Source organism: Macrobrachium nipponense, chromosome 36 (assembly GCF_015104395.2).
Source record: "Macrobrachium nipponense isolate FS-2020 chromosome 36, ASM1510439v2, whole genome shotgun sequence".
Taxonomy (NCBI): Eukaryota; Metazoa; Arthropoda; class Malacostraca; order Decapoda; family Palaemonidae; genus Macrobrachium; species Macrobrachium nipponense.
The window spans coordinates 12,772,852-12,797,783 of NC_087220.1; the positions used below are offsets into that span (position 1 = coordinate 12,772,852).

A 24,932-nucleotide genomic window follows, 5' to 3' on the forward strand; every position below is an offset into this window, starting at 1 on the left:
GCGGGATTATCGATGGGGCTTTGGAAACAAGAAGTCTTTCTGCATCTAAGATACGGAAGTCTGTTCCCGATTCTGATTCCATTATTTATCTGTCTGGGACCTTTCTGATGAAAGAGTACGAGTTCTTTGGTGGCTGCCCGTACATTTTCTTTTACACCCCTCATTCAAATTTTGGTCACAGCTTAGTGGGTTTAGAATTTCCTATAATCTTACCTTTTCTAAGGCAATTCCCTTCAAATGAATATTTTTTTACATTTTACAGAATAGTATTGCTGCCAACCCACAGGGTTGGTATAATATTCCAATGTTCGTATTTCGTAATATTTTACCTTGGGTTCGAATCCTACTCTTGGGTTCTAGGATTTAGGGTTCAGGGTTCAAATGAAGTAGTTAAAAACTAGGTGGGTTTTACAAAAAAAAAAATAAAAATAAAATTGGTCTGAGGCAAGAATGGGGATAGGTGTTTTTTGCTAATTTGGGTGTGTTGAATTCAAACTTATAAATAGTTTTGCTCTATCACCTCTAGTTTTCTGGCTTTTAAATAGTCTCATTTTAGTATAAACAAAGAATATATGTGCACATTTCAAGTGTTGCAGCAGCTTATAACAGATAAAACAGGATAGATAACTAGAGGTGATGAGATAAAACGGATTTCAAATTTGAATTCAGCACCCCAAAATTAGGTAAAAAACGGGTATTTTTGTGCTTGCCTAATTTTTTTTGTTTAAATAAAACCAGTGATTAGTCCGCCCTTTATTATACAAGAATCGTCAAATACTATCCTTGAAAAAAATAATCTATCTGAAAATATAAATAATAACTGAAATCTTATTCTACACATTTTGTCCTTTCGCAACTCACGCTCTTACAAGTTTACTTAAAGCGCCAGTTTCTTACAGCTTCGAACATCCCGGGTCCTAATGGCCTTTACACAAAGGTGTTCCGCAAGACTTACAAAAACTTGGAGGACTTCGAGTGAGCTCTACACTTACACCCCAGACTTGTCGACCAAAGGAATCGACGATGACATTGAAAGTGTCCATCAAACTGGTCATGTAAGTCTCACAGATCTTTTTGATTGCTCTCTCTCTCTCCATCTCTCTCTCTATCTCTCATCTCTCTCTCTCTCTCTCTGTTTAAAAAGATTCCAGATTCCTTAAAAGGATGAGATTCTATAACACCTGACGCAATGGCACGTATTTCACAAACTGATTCGTCAAAACCATAACCAATGAACTGCATTTCACAGCCTTATGCAAGAGCAAACTCCCATCACCTCCTATACTTCAATGGGGATTACTTGATAATTTCCCCAATTTCTATCATCTCAAGAGTTGTCGCTTTCAAGATATGGTATCTTGCAATCAAATAATGATTTTTTACATTAACATAATTTACACGTGTTTTTAAGTAGTGTAACATAACGGACCTACAATGCAAGTGGGTAAGTTCTTTAACCATATTTCCCTGTATTTCAATGGGTGATTTTTTTAGCATATTGTTGTAATATTATTAATGATATTACAGGTGGATTTATTACGAAAATAAAGATTACAACAGGGAATTCCAAGGAAAGATTCATTATGTGCACGGCATAGAATATTCAACGGAATTTCCCACTAAGTTCAGTTGAAATATGGTAAGCAAGCTACCATTCTTTTAAAAAGACATCTCAATAACCAAGTGCCTTACAGTATAGTTTAAAACGAAAGGAGCCCCAGCTTACAGAAATATACCAGATAAGCCTTTTTTCTGCTACTTTCCTAACTGTTAACATTATCCGTATGCAAACAATAATTCTTGTTTTCAATTCAGTGGAATCAATTGAATACTCATGTAAAAATCCACATTGGAAGCAGTACGATTTTCATCCCTCAACAGATACAATAAAAGTAAAGCTTCCTCTGATGCACCGCTTAAGCTAACTGCACAACATTATGGCGACTGACTGAAATCACTGCTTTAAGCAAAAAAAACAAAACACCATTCCGTCCACTTTCAAACCCACGAACTTATAGTAAATTCTACAGTTGACGGGATAATCCACCACGGAATCAACGAAAACCTTCTCCGTGTAACCCATTACGAATAAAGTACCACAAAATTATTAAAATCCCATCAATTTAATAACCCATGAAATCAAGACAACGTTCCAAGCAAATAACTCGAAAACCTATGACAGATGCTTCATCGGCCACAAGGACGTCCTGAACGCCGACACCTGGAACATCTACGAAGGGCAGTACTTCACCGGAAGGGAGCTTTTCGGTACGAACGACACGGCCTCCCTGGGAGAGCTTGAACTTCAAGTTTCTTCGATTGGGGTCACGTGTACAAGCGCTTGGACTGTGTACACGTGAGTCTGCTTGTTTTGTATAGTGCCATTTGTTCAATCTCAGAAGGGGATTCCATGCTCTGAAATACGTAAAAATGTATAAGGGAGAAAGATTCCGGAGTTTCCCATCAAAACCGAAACTGAATGAATGTCTACATTTGCCTCAAAAGCTTTCTTGCCAATAAAAGCATACAGCGCAGCGACATCTCTGCCTAATCAAGTTACTGACATCAGTACAGGACAAGATTATTCGAGTTCTCTAACAATATAAAACGTTTTCTCTTACATGGTAACATTATTAATTACATCTGTCATCAAGCTTATGTCATTATAGTCATAAATTTGTTCCATCTCATCTGCCCTAAAACGTTTAATTGTAATGTTTATTGGTCACCATCTGTTACAAATTAATATTGTCAAACTGAAATTTCATGATTTTGTCACTCGTCAAGACATATCCCGAAATTTCATATATAATCCACATTACTCAAAAAACAAGGAGCAAAGCAAAGCTCTTTAAAAATAATAATAATAATTCGTGTTTAATTCATGAATTCCCCTCTTAACTGTGACTTCAGTATCAGAACAGTATCTCTCGACTTGTTCAAACAACAGCGTCGTCTTTATCGCCCAACAGAGGCCAATCCTTCACGGGCCCTGAAGGGGTCTGCGTTTATCCTGCCACATTTCATGACCGGTCGCCTTCGGGAGAGCAACTTGACGTCGGTATTTTTGGAGTCGTAAGTTTGTGTCCGTGTTTAAAACTAAAAGGACGAACACTTAGCTTTTATGAATAAACATGTATACACACCCGTTGTGTACCTGCGAAGCAAATGAAATATGATGATGTTTATATCTGAAAATATCACACAAACATACACTCTCTCCTGTGTACTTCAGGGAACGGATACACGAAGACTAAATCTCATACTAATTACTGAGTTAAACAAATATTCAATCATTACCCAATATATATGAAAGCAGACATGGGCTCGATGCTATATGTCTGACACAGCGAAAACATATTGGTACTTATCCTGTCTCCTTTTCAGACATGTGCTCATGTTTCAATGGTAACTTACAGTTGTTGTTAGTACCCTAAAAATATCAGTCTTCAATCATAATGATTAAACTTAAAAATGTTCGTTCCAGTTCATAAGAACTATAGCTATTCAAGACATGATAATCAAAGCCATTCGGGAGTAGCACGATGCCTTTAAACAAGTCTGATTATGTCATTGTAATAACTACAATGCCCACCTAACTTCTCCATTTCCTAACAATCTTTGGATACACTTGTTACGAAAAAGCCTCAGATCCAAAAAAGAAATTCGTATATCAGTACCAGGCGAGTCTGCTACCGGCGTCCAAATGACTTCATTTGGAGCTTCAGCTCAGGAGTGAGCAACGCAGATATCCAAAAAATGTGAAGAAATCAGGAGGAGAGCATTTTCGTTATTATATATTACCAGATATATAGTTTCTATATTTATAACATGAATTACTTTAATTCAACCAGGTAACTACTCTTGGACTACCTGAAGACAGCATCCGCTCCATACGAAAGGGATGTTGGTCAAGCAAGGTTGCGACTCCTTCAGACCTCAGCTACCAACACAAAGACTCCAATAGTGGGTGGGGATATTTTGGACTCTAAAATGGAGACACAGGCTCCAAGACAACGGTTGATTTGCAAGTTTAAATTTGCATGTTATGAGCTACTGATTTGGAAATTAAAATTATATTTGGGTGTTGAAGAAAGTACTTATTTCAAAATTACCGACCACATGGCCCAACAAACTTAGAAGAAAAATTTGTTTACTATCCTTTAATATTCTGACGGTTTCTGACCAATTCCTTATCCATGGATATGAAAATTCCCAATCTTCCACTAATATTCCTTCAGGACATTCTGAAGGCCAACTCTTTGCACCTCTTTGTAACAAGAAGCTGTTATAATATATTTCATATCCAACAAGAGCTATTGTAACCTAAATATAAAATGTTCTTAAGTCGCAATGTTTTCATGACCAACTCAGAAATGAGTTGAGAATTTTGTGGATTTTGCAACATTTACCAAAATTTAATCTTATTTCAACGCCAAGTAGTTCTTAGAACGTTCACCTTTGCGACAAAGAAGAAACAAGAAAAAATCACTCCAAATCTCTACTCCACCAAAGAAATGACATATGTGGGCTAGTGTGACATGAATGAAAATATTACAGCTGCGAGAAGTGGTCATGAGGGAAATTTGGTGCACCACAACCCTTTCGGGGCGCATATTCCCGAACTGTAACCGAGAACTGAAACTTTCCCTGAAAAAAAAAAAAAAAAAAGAGGAACGTCAGGTCTTAAAATCTAACCACAGAATCTTCTCGAACCTAACCTAACCCAAGTGATATGGCAAAAGGAAAAAAAAAACAGGGCTGGAGCAATGCTAGTTTACATCTCGGGAATTTGATTCCAGGGTCATTTTGCATAATGAGAAAGAAAGTCAAGGAAAAATTTCCGCTACAGCCCAACGTCTCCCGGGGCCATTTAGTTCAGTGAAAACAAATACGAATTGGAAGCAATTTCGTGATAAGATTGGTCGTTACACAACGTCTGAAACAATATTGCCCCACTTTCATTACACGTTCTATCTACTATCTATCCATCTATGCAGTCTCATATCAATGACTCATGCCACTCTTTACAATCTTACATCTCTAAATTAATTGAAAATAGAATTTAGGCCAAAGGCCAAGCACTGGGACAAATGAAGTAATTCAGCGCTGAAAGGAAATTGACAGTAAAACGGTTGAAATGTGTAACAGGAGGAAACATCACAGTTGCACTATGATTCAACTGTAAGGAGGAGGGTGGCAAAGTAAGCTAGAATAAAGAGAATATGAAAAGATATACAGTGAAAGCTACGAAAGGAATTGCAGGTACGGGCCGAAGGTATGCTGCAAAGAACCATAAGTTCACTGATGGCTCTACCCAGGATCATATTGTTGTCAGCCTTCACAGAAGTATTAAACTCTAGTTATGCCACCATGTTTCAGTATGCCACCTGACAAATACTTAAGCAACCCTGCTAATGTCCACACTAGAAGATATTTCAAAGCAAAAATCAACGAGAGGGAAACATGAAATATTGTAACCTAAGAACTTTATCAATTTCTTAATAACTGTCAAGGTTTATGGACTCAAGTTATAAAAGAACAAGTAAAAAATATGCCGAAGTTTCTTCGGCGCAATCGAGTTTTCTGTACATCATACGATGTTGTATGAGCCGACCTATGAAAGAGTCAGCCCGAGCCCATGTTGGATTGTCCTATTGTTGCCAGACGCACGGTCACGATAACTTTAACCCTAAATAGGATAAATATAAACTATTGATTCTAAGAGGGGCTACAATTTGGTATGTTTGATGATTGATGAGTGGAAGATCAAAAGACCAATTCGCAGCAATAGCTCTAGCCTCAGTAGTTTTTAAAATCTGAGGACGGACATAAAAAAGTCGTCTCAGTAGTTTTCTTTTTTTTCTAAAAGAAAACTACTGGTTACTATCAAGTGTATGCGGTATATAAGGCACCATTCCCAAAACACATGGATCCATTCCCTAACAAGAAGTGAGCCCAGAAAAAGCGAGACTAATGGTCACGCAACATTCAAGCTTTAACTTCTGAATCACAGATAGGAGACCCCTGTGCAGAAAATATTCCCAAAATTGGCCAATTTACATAGTTTAACATAAGGCTCTTCAACAATACTCCGAACACAAAGCACCATTAAATTTTGCTCACTTGTTTCTCTTTCTCTCGTCCAAAAAGCTCCACCCCTTCAGACATACGGGATTGTTCAGGCCTTTCTTTCCTGCTTCTCTAAACACTTTTGACTCCTGCACTTCTTTCACTATCCTATTTGTCTCATTCTTTTGATAGAAGCAAACCATCTTAAGACATCGATATCAGTTCCTTTTACGTATGCTAACCCCTTGTCACCACAATTTTTCAAAATTAAAGCTTCTAAGTATCCTAACATTTGGTTCAACAATATAATGACTCATTATAATATAATGCTAGCAAACATTGCATTAACGGTTTATGCCAAAAGTAAGTTGAAACTGATCATTGAACTCTCCCAAACCTTTAGTAAAACCTAAATATATTCATAGACTTGAAAGAACAAAGACAGGTTACCAGGCATTCTGAAAGGAACCAGGATACACAAAACGTAAATGGTGCCAATCTAAAAGCACCCTTAAATGCTAAACAGCGTGTGATTTGATGGTCATGTTTTCATCTCGAACTCAACCGCAGGCAATTTCGAAAGTCCGCACCGTGAGAAATGAACAAGTGTGATTAGTTCTCCGAAGAGACGACTGAGAACTGACAGATAACACAGTACACCAATTTACTCTTATGTCCACGTGTGATTCCTGTTGATATCAATGAAACTAACACAACAGCAAATAACTATGATATGAGCCACACAGTACTTTCAAGATAAATGAACCACCTTGTACTTTTTTTAAGCTAAATCAACTCGTAAATTTTCATTTTAGTAAGAAAAAATGTATAATCCATCAACCTTATGGGTGATTCACCTTGTAGAATATAGAATTGAGGCCAAAGGTCAGCGCTGGGAACTATGAAGTGATTCAGTGATGCAAGGGAAATTGTGGGTAGCAAGGTTTGAAAGATATAACAGGAAGAAAACCTCGCAGTTGCACTATGAAGCAATGTTAAGAGAGGTTGGACAGTGAGATGGAAGAAAGAGAATATGAATGGGGGTACAGTAAAAGGAAGGTAACGGGGTGCAGCTAGGGACTGAAGGAATTCTGCAATAAACCATTAGTAATGTCTACAGTGCATGCATGAGGTGCACTGTTAGCACTACTCCACTAAAGGGATTTTATAAATTAGCACTTGCTGGGTAAATCTAACATTATACTAGATAAACCATCAAATTAATATTATATTTGAATGACCTTTTGCAGTGTTCTTACCTCTAAAAGATAAACCTATGTTTAGGAACAATAAGAACATTTCTTATTGTATTTGGTTAAATATGCATTTCCGTAACAGGTCAAGTTCTGTACTAAATATTACTGTCAATGGAAGCTTCCAGTTAACAATTAATATTTTGTAAAATGTGTATTTTATTCGTCCAAAGTCAGTAGCTTTTAGAAAAAGAATTCTTCCACATAAGATTTTTTTCGAATTCAAACCAGAACCTCCCAAGTTAGTGTTAATTAAAGGACAAGACTCTCCGTCTCTGAGACTTGGCGTCGTGACACCTGTTTACGACCCAAATGGAATATTCCTATAAGAATAATAAACTAAGGGAACACAGAACCACTTCCTTCCAATTAGCCCTAATATAGAAAGTTTTCCAGATAGAAAGTTTCAATTTCAAATTCTTGGAAAGGGTGAAGTCGTAGAATAGTCATTGAGTTCAATGATTTCCTTAGCCGAGTTTATTATTACAGTAGTTATATAAACTAATGTACATTTATTTTTAAAATTCTGATAAAAATTCATGGTGATCCATTAAAAATCGCAATAGGAGGGAGGCAGCAGAAGCGTGACTGTAAAGCTTTCATCAAGATGAATGCTCATGATGAGAATACAACTTAGTCGTGATAGCCCGATGGTCTTGACGTCGAGCAAATATCGCTGTTGCTGTTATATCAATGACCCCAAAATAAAGATAACGCTGCAGCGTCTTGTCGAAGTCTCAAGAAGCTACCTCAATTATCATTAAAATTAAATCTGGTAAAGACAATAGTTAGAAGCAATTTGTCGAACTTCCCACCCGATGAGTCAGACCTATGATAAATGGTGCCTGGTTTTGACCGATAGATAATTAATCAACACAAACTTTTTCAATACACACAGACACACACGCACTCAATTGCAGAGCATGTTCAACATTGCTAATACTCCCCTCTGCAACGGAGATGATTTACAAATTAAAGGATATTATGGGTTCAGTGAAAGTAAGCAGAGCACAGAGGCTGCCAGAATACCTCGAACACTAGATTTTGATGTATTCACTTGAACAGTGGAATAATTTAAGGAAACACTGCACTGACAAATCCGAGGCTGATATAAAACGCTGACACTTGAAAATAAAGTAAAGGTGTCTAGTGAGAGAATTCAAACTAATATGACTGAACCTTTGTAAACACAGCACTTTACTTTGTAGACGTGGCCTCGGGGTCGAATGGCCTTTTAGGAGGACTTAATTAAGGGGCTCACTGGATATAAAGAAGGAGGCCTGGCAAGGTGGACCTCGTGAAGGGGCTACGGTACTTTGAGGGAGGCTGAGTAGAGGGGAGGACTATATATATATATATATATATATATATATATATATATATATATATATATATATATATATATATATACTATATATATATATATATATATATATATATATATAATATATATATATATATATATAATAAAAAGAGCCCATAAAAACACCAAAAATATAAAGAGAATAGTACTATATTTCAGAGACTCCTGTCTCCCTCTTCAGGTAGATGAATGAGAAAAGTTTACAGAAAAGGTGGTATTTATACCAAGAGGTCCATCCACAGGCAAGCCAATTTAGGTCACCCCCGCTGATAATCTTCCTTTAATCTTCTTAAGCGTTGGTTGAATGAAACCCTTGTCGATCGTATCTGAAATCCATGCTCCTTTTCAGATGTTCATTACCTGCCTCTCTTTTATTAAGCCGATTCCATCATTTCACTCTTGTACCGGCAGTTGCTGCTATAAATTACACGTGACAAATTCCAGTTTATTCTATGGTTATGTTCATTTATATGGTTGAACTAGCAATTCTGTTGTCCATGCCTAACTGACAATTTGTGTTGTATTAATCTTCTGGGGAAGTGACGTACCTGTAAATCCGATGTAAGATTGGTCACAGTCCCGGCATGGGATTTGGTAAACCCTCAGTGTCCTTGGGAAACTGTCTTTTGTTGGACGTAATCAGGGATTGGCTAAGGTGTTTGGGTAAGTAAATGCAAAAGGGTTAGATTTTCTGAGAGTCTGAGTCACCTTCTTAATCGTGTCCAGGTGTGGAATTTTTTATTTTATTGTTGGGTGTATCTCTGGTCTTGTCTTTAGGGGGTCGGTAGAAAATTACGTTTGTTTTGTGAATTGCTTTCTCAATTGTATGGTCAGGATACTTTTAAAGACGAAAGTTGCTTGCGAATTAGTTCAAATTCTTTTTCCAGGAAATCTGGGGAACAAATTTGTAAGGCTCTTAAGAACAAGTTGCTGGCTATACCTATCTTGATAGCAATGTCGTGATAGCTAAAGTAGTGAATGTATGAAAGTGAGAACGTTGTTTTTTGTAAACATTTGTCACAAATCAGAGAAGCATATACCACTTCACAACATAAAACTTTTAAGCCTTGACGTAGACTCCCTATTCACAAAAGTACCAGTACAGGACGTTCTTCAGTTTTTAAGGGAAAAATTATCCCCCTATTCAGATCATTTCCCATTGGCGCTTGACAAAACAATAAAGTTAGGTGAATTATGTGCATCTATATACCGTATTTTCATTCGGCGAATCATTCTACAAGCAAAATTCGGGTGTAGTATGGGTAGTCCTTTAAGTCCTGTTTTAGCCAATCTGTACATGGAATACTTTGAAACTACAGTATAAATGCAATAAAACCCAAAAAACATGCTGTGGATTAGATATGTGGATAATATTCTAATATTTTGGGTATAATAGGTGGGCAATTTTAATGATTCCTCTCAAAATTAAATGCATTAGTGCCCAGCATCAAATATAAAGTTGTATGGGAAACAGACAACAAACTCCCTTTTCTTGATGTTTTAATAATCAGAGACAAGACAGAATACAAATTTACCATATACAAAGAAAACAAACGTTCTCACTTTCATACATACACTACTTTAGCTATCACAACATTGCTATCAAGATAGGTGTAGCCATCACTGCCAGACATTTATCTCTGAGATGCTGTATATATAGTTCATAAAGCTGGTTGAAAATTTTCAAATAAAATTCGGAGAAGGAACCGAGTAAATTATTTGTAGCGTCAGATTTGCCTTCGACTTTCTAAAAAGAAACTTGCTTTAATTACAAAGTTGAACAGTATCTCAGATATAGTAGAAGTACTCTCTCTCTCTCTCTCTCTCTCTCTCTCTCTCTCTCTCTCTCCCTACGTGTATCAGCGCTTCCTCGCCCAACCATCGCTTGGTCGTATATATCAGACGTTACAGACGACGTTTAAAGGTATTTCATCTTTCATTCCCTTACCGGTTGTTCTTTCTATTATTGGAAAATTAATATTTGTTAACTGCCGTATTTGATAATATAAAATGTTTTTGTAATTAAGAGTATAATTAGTATATATTGAATTATTTACTAAATGGTATAATGTACTTAACAAAGGAAGAAACAAAGAAATAGTTTATCAAATTTTTCTTAGAAAAACAGACAAAAATCGTAACACTGTCTTTCATATTCTCGCTATTAGTTCTGTCGAAAGAATAAAGAAACGCTGATAATTATCAAAAATTAAAAAACTGGGAATAAGGTAAAAACAGAAAACGGAATTCGCATGATATAGATCATCTCCCACCTCCAAAAAAGGATACACTATATTTCTCAGAAGTTGAAATTCGGGAGAAGTTTTTTCCCCAGTTGCAGGATTTAGGTGACTCGGAGCGACAACGACGCTACTTCATGAGATTTAGAGCCGCTTGGAACGTCTCCCTCTCACTCCTCCTGGAAAAGGTGGATGAAGGCGAGTTGTTTCTTTTCCAAGTTGTTTGTGGGCGATTCTTCTGGTTTGCTCACTATCAGTTAACTATGGGAGTTATCACACTTTTAGCAAGAAAGAGGGATATAGCAGAGTAGAAAACAATTATGCCTGCCTTATGCCAGCACGGGCTCCTCCCCCTAGGGTACCCCATAAACAGGTAAAATTTTTAAAGTGAAAAAACAGTCCTGGTGTATCCCTCAGGATTACGATCTTTAGCACAACAATGGAGGCTACTAAAGATTCTTAATATATCGACTTAACCTTCTGCAGTTTAAAAGTACATATTATCATGTTAATTAAGGATTTCAGATAGGAATGTTAGCTACTTGGTAAAATTGCTCTGATTCCCCAGTAAATCATTCTTTTGGATAATTCAAAGAAGAAGAAAGAACAACTGCTGCTAAAAAAAACTATATCACGCATTTGATCGTCATTAAAGAGTCTTAAGGAAATATTAGAGAAAAGGGATATCTGGCCCACCGCCAGTATTACTAGGTGCGCAGATTTTGTGATGGAAATGAAGTCAACGAATTTGAATCGTGGAGCAAATCAACACAATATAGTCAAGATTACAGCCTATGGATACTACAGTTTCAAAAGAGCTCATGCCATTTTCTTTACAATTAAATTAATGGCCGATAACAAAGAGGCAAAATCTACAATTTCAAAGCGGAAATTGCTTTTTATCGCCAAAATCATTAATGATTCAAATTTCCCAGACGGCATTCTTTTGACTAAACAGTTACTGTCTAAATAATGGTTAAAATTGAGTAGGGTTGGGGATAATAAGACATGTAACTGTGAAATATATATTATTTTTGCAATCCGATTAATCATAAAGTCTGTTTTCCTCATGAAGTATCTACAACTTACTTCCTGTATGCCGTTGGTAATAGTGAAATATGATATATTATACTTTAGTCAGTTAGGTTAGTTGTGAAGAAGACCGATATGATAACAAAGGCTTTTGTGACTACCCTTCAACCTTGAAAAAAAAAAAAATAATAATAAAAAAAAAAAAAAAATAAAATATAAAAGCTCCATCTTATCGGCAATCATTGTTGGACCAATTGGAGTTTGATTTTTCATGTCAATTCTTCGAAATTTGAGTTCAAAGGACTCAAAAGGTGAACGTTATTCTGGCAATTTCATCTGAGGCAATTTAGACTCTTCAATTTCCTTTTGGCAATTATTAGAGATAACTGAAGACAAAGAAAGGCTTATAATTTGCCGTCATGAATGTTTGTAAAAAGCTAAAGAAGGAATGAGAAGGAAGGAAAAATGGAATTTACAAGGCACGAGGTGAGTAACGTCATCGTGGGCAAATCGATATAAGTTAAATGATTCCATAAAGAGAGATTAGGAAAATGACCTCTGGTAAGACTATTCCCCCTTTTAGTTATTTCAAAACTACGCTCATTAACTGTACAAGTATCTTTAAAAACAGCAGTACAATTTCAAGAATTTGTCTTGTCACTGAAAAGGGGAATCTGACATACTGGAAATCTATGTATAGTTTTTTATTTTTTATACATATTTTGACAGTCCATTACTGTGGATTTGTACTCTATTTTAAGAATCATGTTCCTGTAAATATTTTAGAAATATTTTCAATTTGCTCTGGCTGATTACGTCCAATGGTTCAGTTTATTATATAACGAGTCAAATACAAAATGCACATTGGCAAAAATGTTAGAATTCCACGTCCAATACATTCAGATATATAAAACTTGTTGAGACAAAATAAGATTTCGTCTAGGATCATTAACAAGTTACTGTCCAGAAATATATAGTTAAGATTATTTCACGGAGTAACTCTGTCAGTACGTTTAACATGGCTAGTGCTAGAGTCTTCTGGTCCTCTTATTACCTCCCAGACAAGAGTTATATTTTTTCCGTATCTTTGATAACAATAAATTAAATACCAAAGCCTTTTCCGAAAGGACTTCTTTGCGCGTAAATTAAATACAAAAAATAAGGTTTTATGTTTTCTCCCAATTCCGAAAACCTCCTTACATTTAGAATATTTGGAAATATTTTTTAGAAAAAAAAAATATGGAGAAATCCGCTCTTATATCTCGCATTTTCTATCCTTCTAGACATGTTCTATATTCCATTATTTTCCATGACCCGTCTCCCAGCACCCTTTTCAATTTACTTTCCAATCATTCTAAGAACCCTCCATTTCCTTTCAAACTTGCAGGATATTAACATTACTTACCATATAATTCATGATCTGCTTTTAAACATTTATAGAAGTCATTATTTTCTGTTTTTATAATGTGTTTTACTACATCACTAGATATTATAATCCCATTTTCGCCATAATATACTCTCTCCAGTTTTACATCAGATATCTCACTTTTTTTCTTTTTTTTTTTACTCATTTATAAGGAAGGAACAGATTCAAGGAGTTTCTGTTTTTAACTCTATTTTCACGTGATCAAGATATTGCTTCCTTCAGCGTTAATATTCATTACTTCTGTGTGATCTTATATCTTTTGGTCATAAACACATATCATAGATTGCTTTATCATTTTGAGCTTTCATTAGAAAATATTATTTTGACAGAATTATGACCGTATACATGCACATCCATAAAACATTCATATCTTTAGAGTTCCTTTCTATTCCCCTAATGAAAAACATGACGGTGTGTACTTTAGTTATACATGTCCTCCTTTATCGAACAGAACATGCTATAAAATTAAGCTGAACCTATTATCAACTAAAACACTATATATCTGCAAATGGCATAACAGTTTAGAAATGAGGGGTTCGAGGGACAGATCAATGTATAGATAGATAGCTAGATAGATAGATAAGAGCATTTCATTTTACATGAATTAGCAAAATAATCTCTACCAAATCCCACCAGTGGCTTTGAAACTTCCAAGACCTAGAAAAGGACTGCTGGTTTTTCGTATCATTCAGAAATTTAAGAAACTGATGCCCTTTTGATGTTGCGTCGACCGGATTAAAAGTTGATCACTTCTTTGTATGATCAAAGGAATATTTGAAGAGACTTTTTCAGTTTTCATTACATAAACTAAATATTTGACTGTTTTTATCTATTAGCTGAATAGAAAAAAAATAAGTTTATTTATTGATTTATATTCATCTATTATCATCATTCAAAAGTGATTTTTGAGATCTTGTAATTTTTGTGTCGCTATTCATAGAAGAAGATTTGAAACAGAAAATAGGTGGGACTTTGAACTATTTGCCTTGTGTGTAAAAACGTTCTTGTGTGGTCAAAAATCTTTCACATATTCATTAAATGGATCGGTAATTCTATATTTGAAGTTTCTTTTAAATGATTAGAAAATATCGATTATAAGGTAAAGTAATAAATTCCGGTCACGTTCATGCTTTAAATATTTTGAATGGTATTTAGCTGCCTCGTCTTTCACATGACTTTACGAAACCTTAGTAAATACCTTAACTGGAGTCAAGCAAGATCCTTAATCTCATATAGCAACATAGTTAAAAAGAATCTTGTTTCATCAAGTCAGATAATGGAAGTGTTCTAAATTGAAGTCTTGGTTTGATTAAACTCAATGACGACATTATTAATAAAGGTGTGGATAAATATCAGCAACTAAATTGATATATTAGCTTTATACACGTTTTTGTATTTTATATGACTATGCTTTCCTATCTCCTATGGTTAGAATTATGGTTTTAGTTTGTGACCGTGTGATCCTGGATTATGTCTTTATTATTACACCCTTTTGACAGTTAACAATCTGGTGTTCTTTGTCTTTCTGTTTACCTTTGTAACCTTCTTTCTAACTGTATTTCATTTGTGCCCCCACGATGCCTGAATAAATAGGAGAAAGCGCCTGGTACTGATCTTCTGCCTATCATTTTTAATTATGACGTCATCGAATTTAATCAAACCAAGAGTTAAATTTAGAACGCTTCCATTATTTGACTTGATGATACAAGGTTCACTGATATTCTCTTTTAACTGTGCCACTACACGGCACTAAGGATATTGCTCATCTCCAGTTACGTATACGAATAATGCATTCGATATTTGGCCAGTCCTCACAGAATATTAGTGTTGCTGTTTGATTCATAGTAAATGTGGTTTTTCCAGATTGTCGGAAATATGGAATTTCATATATGCAGGCAGACACTTTTTAGGTAGGAGTATATATATATATATATATATATATATATATATATATATATATATATATATATATATATATATATATATATATATATATATACATATTATATATATAATATATATATATATATATATATATATATATATCTATATATATATATATATATATATATTATATATATATATATATTATATATATATATATATATATATATATATATATATATCTATATATATATATATATATATATATATATATATATATATATATATATATATATATATATATATATATATATATATATATATTGCTACGTTATAGAACGCCTCGCCTTCCCAGCAGAGTTTTAGTTAGGTTTAATTATAAAAGTAGCAGCCATGCCGTCTCCTGAAGCTACTGTTGTTGGGAGAGTGGGATGTCGTAGGAATGATATTTCCGGTCTGACGGAAGCTTAGGGTAAGAGAGGCAGGTCACAAGAGTAGCTAGGCTTCGAGATGGATTTTAGGGACTTCTACAATAAGACCTATTTTCCTTCCCAATTTGCTGGCGTTGTGTTTACCACCTTTCAGGCAATGCTCGAGGCGGTTTTTTGGAAGCCCCGTGATTCGAAAGCAAGCAGTATCGGTCTCAGTCGCCGCGAACGTGGTCTCGACAGAGGTCAAATTGCCAGCCTCCCAAAATTAGGCCTACCCACGCGCACTGGTGGACCCGGACCCCAGACCTGAACAGAGGTCGGACCGCATTCTTCTACAAGGATACACAGAATATTTATTGCATAAAGGTACGTCTGAAAGTGTAAACTTACCCACAACCCAGCACCTTTTACTACCATACGACTCTTGCTAAATTCATTTCCAATTCTTATTTTTTACCCCTTCACATCAGAAGCCCTTTGTCCTCATCGGGCCACGTGCTCCCCTTTGTGACTTGTTAAAGACCTAGTTTTCGTGCATACCTCAGTGAACCATTCGAGTTTACCTTCCCCAATGTTTAGAGAATTAATCAGCCTTAATCAAAGCAAGAAGTCATTTTTCCTTTTTATGTCGTTTAATCTGGGATTCTTTTCCAGATTCCATGAGTCACGTGCCGTCTCTCTGCTCGCAAGTGTGCATTAACCCAAGTGAATGAAACCAGCTTGAATTGAATGAGACTATAAGCCCAACGTGGGGGCCAATCTCATTTAACTTTTCTCCAGGCCAGCACGGGCCTTTTTTGTAAATAAATAGTTTTAAAGTAACGAGCTAGTTTTCTGGCGACCTTCCCCCTAAAGAAAGTTTTACGGTAAGTTCAAGCAATTCCCTCTTGAAATCCCTAAATTACTTCCGTTTACGTATCTAGTCTCTCACAAGGCCCTATATACGTAATATTGGCGACCTTGCCAGGATTGAACCTAGCTTGCTTAAAAAAAGCTTGTAAATCGCGTTATCCGTTGTAAAACGTAAACTGTAAATTATTTTACAAAGCGTAAATCAAGCACACTTGCAGGGAAAGAAGACACACTGACTCACGGTAAGGTATTCCATTCATTAATATGATTATTTATAACCTATGTTAGCTTAAGGTACGTTAAGGATTTTTATTTAGAAGTGTTTTAAACAAATGTGAAGGTAGAAATATTATATATTGTAACGGCCAGAGCGCCGAGCGAATTCGTTATTTTATAAATCGCATTGTGCTCGTCGGACGAGACAGCACGTGTGCAGATAGATGCCAGAAAGGACCAGATCAAACTGGAAGTGCTTTGCAGGGTTTATTGCTGTATTAGAAAGCCTAGCTAGTTAGGGAGTGTTTTACTAATAGTTACGGCAAAAGAAGTGTACAATTCTTTTGTCTGTGATATGTTAGGGTTTCATTTTAACTTAGTTTTCATTCCAAGTGTTGGTAACCGCTTACCTCGCTCTCAGCTTAAATTCAGCTTAGAGCATTTTCGCGCCTGCGCGGTCTCAACCAGCTTTCGTTTTCGCTCACAGCGGCAGCCATGTTTTTATCCCTTTAAACATTACCTAAACAATTTAAGCAAAGTAACGTAAGTCTCGAAGTTTTAACGTAAATAATATCGATCTCGGTACTAGTATCTATCGTCCTGCCAGAAAAATTAACGTAATTCGCCTTGAATAAGAAAGTAGAATTTTGTGTTGTAAATTGCCTTCGCATTTACAGAGAATCAGCTGTTTTGAACGACATGCTGCGCGCTAGCAGTGCTACCCAGCCACGTGTTTCACCTCGCATCGCCTCACTCACGCGCGCTGAGCGAAAAATTTCATTTCACTTCGCACTTAACGTAGCCTCATTCACAATTGTTTGCTAACATCGTTTTAAATCCTTACCGTAATTTTTCACTTGTCCTTACGTAAAGTTAACGTAAATCTTAAAAGTAGAGTCACTTGCAAGAATTGTTAACGTAAACGCGTCTTTGTAAATTTCATATTGAAACGCAAATCATTTCACAAGCGCAAGCCGCTAACATTAACGTAAACATCGTTCACCGCGAGCGCGTTATCATTTTTTCATAAAACGTTTTCTAAAGCAATTCTTTCATTTCACGTTAACGTAAGTAAATCATTTAACGCAAGTTGCGTCACATTAAACGAACATTAGTAGTTCAATTCAAATATAAGGGAGTTCATTCATATATCATTTTCACCCTCTCCGAGAGAGAGAGAGAGAGAGAGAGAGAGAAAACCAGAATCCATTATTCACGAAGCCAAGAGTACTACATCTTACCATTAATTATAGCATGCCGAATTAACCTTATTTTAGTCTCTTGTGTCTTTCATTTACACAGCGTGATACGTACGCGCATGTGTCCATTGCAGTTTGCAAGCATTTATTTATTTCATTTACCGAGTACTTCAGCGAGGGACTGAGCATTTTCAATTCCATTACCTGTCGTTGCCCGAGTGGTCTTTTCATTTTCTTTATCACGTAAGACTTGCGTATACCGCAAGCACAATACGCACAGTGTGCCACGCAAATTCATTACTTCCAGACAGGGAAGTCGTTACCAGTTTAGGACTGGCCACCAGTGCACGTCTTTCATCAGTCAGGTCTTATCATTTTACAGTGCCACTAATTCTTGACACTGTTCATCGACTGGCCGCTGAAGTACTCCCACCTTTTACTTTCTCTCCTCCACCATTACACTCTGCCCCGAACAGAGTGCCATTTCACTTCGGTATACTTGAGTATACTGCATGTATGTCCGGGACACACCAGCACGATACCAGTGCTCCAAGGAACGCCTCCATAAGTGCCATTGCACCTGTACAGGCCGTACAGGTAGCCATTAACCTGCGTGTCCGTCCTTACGGAACGCCCAATAACTAGTGTGTCCGTGTACAAGGGTCATGATCCTTCGAACACTCATCAAAGGGAACGCCTCCCGAAGCGCCGCAATACCAGCCCTAAGTGCTGTCAAACCTGCGTGTCCGTCCTACGGACGCCCATCATTAGAGTATCCACCATTTTGGATCACTCCACCAAGGAACGCCTCCGAAAGTGCCGTGCACCTGTATTGGACCTACAGGTAGCCCATTCCCAGCGTCTCCCAACTTAGGAAACGCCCTTAAGTGTGACGTACGCCGTACACTCCATTGATTTTTTCACCTCTTTAGAAGGTGCCAATCCAGAAGTGCCACCAACTTACGGACACTTCCCAAGTGCCACAGAGCACCCAGTCTTCTCAGACTTTTTTCTCTACCACGTCGCAGAACACCTTTCCAGTGAGTGCCACTTTCCACAGTAGGGACTCCTATTCCATTCAGTACCCTTTTCCTGCCCATTATTTTAATTTTCATCAAACCCCTACCTGCAGCCTAGGGAAATGTCTTCCCCTGCTTCCCGCGACTTCTTTGCCAGAGAGCTAGAGAAGCTCGGAGCCCTCATAACTCTGGGCAGGGAGGCTGGTTACACTGGACCAGCCCTTGACCAGTGGATAAAGACGCAGCAGGCTGCTGCGCGCCAGCAGGGAAAGGAAGAAAGAGAAGCAGAGAGGAAAGCCGCAGAAGCAGAGAGGATAGCCAGAGAAGCAGAGAGAAAGGAAAGAGAAGAAGAGAGAAAGCATGAGCTAGCTCTCCTAGATGACGCAATCTCTCTGCTAGTTTCCAAGCCCCAGACCATGAGCTGGACTCCCGGTAAGAGGTGGTTGCGGAGGTTCTGCACCACTTGTTGTGTGCGTGGGTCATGCTGTGGATTCCGACCAGTGCCCAAGTCGGTCTCTACCTTGGGAGGAGAGCTTCCAGGGTGAACTTCTCCAAGGCTACCATGTAGCCCTGCCTGATGAACTCTCCTACGCCCCTATCGGTGGGTACAAGTCATGGCCGACACCGAAGCCCAGGTCTCCCTTATTTCCAGAAAGGCATTGCCTAGGGGTGCCAAAATCCGGACGGACGAAGAAATTCAGTTCAAATGGATTGACGGTAACCTCTATTCTGTTCCTTCGGTCCTTCTGAATGTGAAAATGCCCTTTCTGGACCAGGTGACCAAGGAAACCACATTGTGCCGCCTGGGCGTAGTGGACCAATTTCATGATGTTTATCAGGTGATATTGGGCCGAGATTTACTAAAGCCGTATCTCCCCTGGACGCAGCTCCCACTACCAGATGCACCGGACACCTGCAGCATGCCAGATAACCACACCTCAATTTTAGGTTCAGAGGCTAGTGCCTCCGATGTCCCCGACATCCTGTCTATTTGCGAACCTGGCCCTGACCCAGTGTCAGAGCCCGAAGTTTCTTCCGCACCATCTCAGCCTCTTACCACTTTACCGCTACCTCCTCCCCTTTGGAAGAGGTAAGCCCACCAGTTAACCCCGGACTTGTTTCCGAGGGTGATTCAACGGAGGTTTCCTTAACCTCCCCACGTCAAATCACTGCCAGAGAGGACTCTTCACCTGTGCCAGAGCACACTGCCAGCCTTGGTGACTCCGCAGATTCGCAACCTGTGGGGCCATCTCGGCCTTATCATCCAGTGCCACGGAAGAGGTTCTGGAACAAGTTCTGCCGAGACTGTGGCCGCAAGGGTCACATGTCTGCAAATTACGGAGGGTGCGCGAACCACAATATTCCAGCCATCGCAATGGCCGTCACCAATCCTTCTTCTCTAGGACCCCCAGCTAAGGGCCCTATAACCGTCGCACCCCTCCAAAGCCATTATCAGCCAAGCCACGTCAGAGCCTACGACGACTCTGGCGCTCAAATCTCCCTGATACGGGAAGACAGAATTCCCCGAGGGGCTAATGTTGATAGACGTCGATTGATCACCATTGAGGTATCAATCACATTAAACTGATCCTTCGACCGTCCAATTGAGGGTCACTAGACCTCACTTCTCCAAAGTTTGTACCCTTGCAGTTGCAAGCTACATTCCAGGAGGTTACGACCTCCTCCTAGGGCAAGACATGAAGTCTCCCTCGCATTCCAAACAGCCTAGGGGTCCTAACCCCCAACAAAATCACTCTAAAGCAAGGAGTAATCGAAATTTTACTTCCTCCAGGAAGTACAACCACCAACAGTCTCCCTCGTTACCAGGAAGGGAGATTGATCATTCACAGTTCCGTTGCAAAACCTGCAACGTAATAGGGCACTCTACTAATTGGCCTAGGTGCCCTAGCCGACTACAGCAGCGGACACTGTCCATGTTCCACAAGGCCTAGCCTTCAACCAGAGACAGGAGCCTCTGTCTCCCATTTCCAAGGCACGCTGAGAGGTATTGCACCTCCGGTACCCGCCACAGGTCCAGTCGACCTCAACTCTCTGCCAGTGCCACTTGGCAGCACTGAGCAGTACCAAGCTCCGTCCAGCCTGGACGTAGAGCCACCACCGAACTTGACCTCTGCGCCTGGCCCCGAGCTAGCGCCGGCGCCTAACCTTATCAAGGATCCTCCTACAGGAGATCCTCCAACAGGCATGGAGCTTACCGCAGCCCATGGCCAATCACTAGTTCCTTCTTCTTCATCCTTACCTCTGTCGCCCGAGGATGAACCTCCGGCAGACCTAACCTTCATACCTCCTCTGGAAAACCAGGAACTGCCCGACCAGGAGTCAGCCTGGAGTTTTCCCCTTACGACGGCTGTCGCAACAGCCGGAGTGAGGGCCTCCCCTGCAGTAGGTTCTACCCCTACGACGGTTGCTGCAGATACCGAAGTAGGGTGTTTTCTCCTGCAATCCTTCAGGCTACCACTGCCTCTGCTCCTGCCGGCGTTTCTGGCCTTTCCCCAGAGTCGGTGCCTCCGGCTACTCCAAGGACTGGTATAGCCAGGTCCTGGAGGAATAAGAAGAAGAAGAAGAAGGGACGGTTCATTAACTACTAACAAAGAGCCACATGCTCTCCTTGACACCTGTGCCCGAGGTACAGTGTCGCATTCATTGCAGAATGAATCTGGCACCTACCCAGAGAAGGTAGCCAGCACGATCCCTCCCGCCAGTAGCACTAACCCTCTAAACCCCTAGCCATTGTAATACTAACCCCTCATTTAAATATAATTACCTCATTGCATTTCCCTCCTGGTCAACTAACAAACTCATCATCCCCACGCATCAATTACCTCTTAATCATGTATTTTTACAATTCCAGTCGTCTGAACTACTGCTGTGCGTCCACACTACTGGAATGATTGCGTCTTCATTTAACTGTATTGAGTAGGTTAGGCTAATGATTTAGTTACCAGGGCATTAGGTTTAGTAGCAAGTAGAAATTTTCAAGTAAAACCTTATCTAGGGGTAGAGTAGACTGTCGTCACAGACAACCCGTAGTTATTACTTAGCTAGATTACATCCCTAACATTAAGTTAGTACACTTTAGCATCTTTGCCTATAATTATTGGTAGGCCATTGTAGTCAGCCGTATCGCTGCTCAAAAAACTTCAAGTTAGAGTAGGAGAACTGGGTTGTCGAGGCGATCAACTTATTTAAGCCAAGACCTTTCACGCCCGAAAGGGGAGTGAATGCCTTCAATAAAAAGGGGGAGCTGCTACGTTTATAGAACGCCTCGCCTTCCCAGCAGAGTTTTAGTTAGGTTTAATTATAAAAGTAGCAGCCATGCCGTCTCCAGAAGCTACTTTGTTTTGGGAGAGTGGGGATGTCGTAGGAATGGATATTTCCGGTCTGACGGAAGCTTAGGGTAAGAGAGGCAGGTCACAAGAGTAGCTAGATTCGAGATGGATTTTAGGGACTTCTACAAATAGACCTATTTTCCTTCCCAATTTGCTGGCGTTGTGTTTACCACCTTTCAGGCAATGCTCGAGGCGGTTTTTGGAAGCCCCGTGATTCGAAAGCAAGCAGTATCGGTCTCAGTGGGCCGCGAGACGTGGTCTCGGACAGAGGTCAAATTGCCAGCCTCCCAAATTAGCCTACCACGACGCCCACTGGTGGACCCGGACCCCAGACCTGAAAAGAGGTCGGACCGCATTCTTCTACAAGGATACACAGAATATTTATTGCATAAAGGTACGTCTGAAAGTGTAAACTTCAACCAGCACTTTTACTACCATACGACTCTTGCTAAATTCATTTCCAATTTCTTATTTTTACCCCTTCTACATCAGAAGCCCTTTGTCCTCATCGGGCCACGTGCTCCCCTTTGTGACTTGTTAAAGACCTAGTTTTCGTGCCATACCTCAGTGAACCATTCGAGTTTACCTTCCCCATGTTAGAGAATTTTAATCAGCCTTAATCAAAGCAAGAAGTCATTTTTCCTTTTATGTCGTTTAATCTGGACTCTTTTCCAGATTCCCATGAGTCACGGGCCGTCTCTCTGCTCGCAAGTGTGCATTAAACCAACAAGTGAATGAAACCAGCTGAATGAATGAGACTATAAAGCCCCAACGTGGGGGCCAATCTCATTTAACTTTCTCCAGGCCAGCACGGGCCCTTTTTTTTTGTAAAATAAATAGTTTAAAGTAACGAGCTGAGATTTTCTGGCGACCTTCCCCCTAAAGAAGTTTACGGTAAGTTCAAGCAATTCCCTCTTGAAATCCCTCCCTAAATTTTTTTACCCTCCGGTTTACGTATCTAGTCTCTCACAAGGGCCCTATATACGTAATAATATATATATATATATATATATATATATATATATAATATATATATATATATATGGATATATATATATATATATATATCATATATGATTCATATAAAACGAAATACTCTTATATTTATCTATCTATCTAACTATCTATCTATATATCGAGTCCCTCATTTTTCAAAAACTGTTATGACATTTGCAGATATATAGTATTTTAGTTAATAATAGGTTCAGCTTAATTTTATAGTATTTTTCTCTATAATAAAGAAGACATGTATAACTAAACTACATACCGTTCATTCTTTTTTTCATTAGGGGAATGGAAAAAGGAACGCTAAAGATATGAATGTTTGTGGCTGTGCAAAGTACACTGTCATGATTCCGTCAAAAATGGAATTTGTAATGAAAGCTCAGAATGATCTATATATATATATGAATATATACTTATATAGATATATATATATATATATATAGTATATATATATATATAGATATATGTATATATATATATATATATATATACATATATATATATATATATATATATAACATATATATATATATATATATATATTTGTGTTTGTGTGCATGTACACTGTCATGATTCCGTCGAAAATTGGATTTTTCTAATGAAAGCTCAGAATGATATATATATATATATATATATATATATATATATATATATATATATATATATATATATATATATACATATATATATATATATATATATATATATATATATATATATATATATATATATATATATATGGTATGTATATGTGTGTGTGTGCATGGGTGTGTGTGCACGCATGTGTATGTGTGTACATTTTAAAATTTCAGCTGTTTCTACTAGTGTGAGGTGTGAACTACTCATGAAAACTATGCAGGAAAATAAGTTTTCAGTAAAGTTAATGGGGTTTACACACATTGGCTGACTGATTCGATTTTCGATCTGAATATATATTAAAAAATAAATTCATTCGCACAATCCCTATCGCTTGCAAAGACTTTCACTGGAGCAGACCCGGCATCGGCTATCAAGAGCTATTTAGATTAGGTCTGCGCTGCTGTTGCAGTTACTCAAAGCAGGAAACGAGAATTACAGAGAGAAAGTTTAAATGAAGAGAAGATAGCTTCACATGCAAGAGAGGATGTATCAGTTAAGTTAAACTGTACAAGACATGTGGGGCCAGGCACAAAAACCTGTATCACAAGCGAAACACATCTTGTTACTTACTATGCGCTCCCCTTGTCCCTAATCCTACCTCTAAAAACTACATTGGAAAGCAATCAAGTTTATTGCAAAAATACTAACAATAAGCTTGAGGGCATCTGTTGATCTCTGTGGAGCGATTTCCTGTGAGAACCAGTAAATTAAAGTATTAATTTCAGATAATTATTGAAACTATACTAGTTAAATAAAATTACTATGGTATGAAGTAAATTAATTCTCAAATTGTTTAGTTTGACTTTGACAAAATACTAATTAAAGGAATTAAATTCAAATGTTTCTGTGTTAATTTGTCTATTTATTACTGGGGTCTCTAATGAAAAACAGAATCTTGCACACACACACACACCCACACACACACACACACACACACACACACACACATAT

The 24,932-nt window shown here is 38.2% G+C and overlaps 1 protein-coding gene and 1 long non-coding RNA gene across 2 annotated transcripts in view; one reads left to right on the forward strand and one right to left on the reverse strand.

Annotated features, from left to right (window-relative positions):
* Nucleotides 1-24,932, reverse strand: part of LOC135203368 (uncharacterized) — a 256,227-nt gene that overhangs the window by 228,887 nt on the left and 2,408 nt on the right. The gene's annotated exons all lie outside the window — the stretch shown is intronic.
* On the forward strand, nucleotides 2,143-4,258 carry LOC135203272 (uncharacterized). Its single transcript, XR_010311892.1, has 3 exons — nucleotides 2,143-2,356; nucleotides 2,973-3,075; nucleotides 3,855-4,258. It is a non-coding gene; the product is annotated as an uncharacterized LOC135203272 (long non-coding RNA).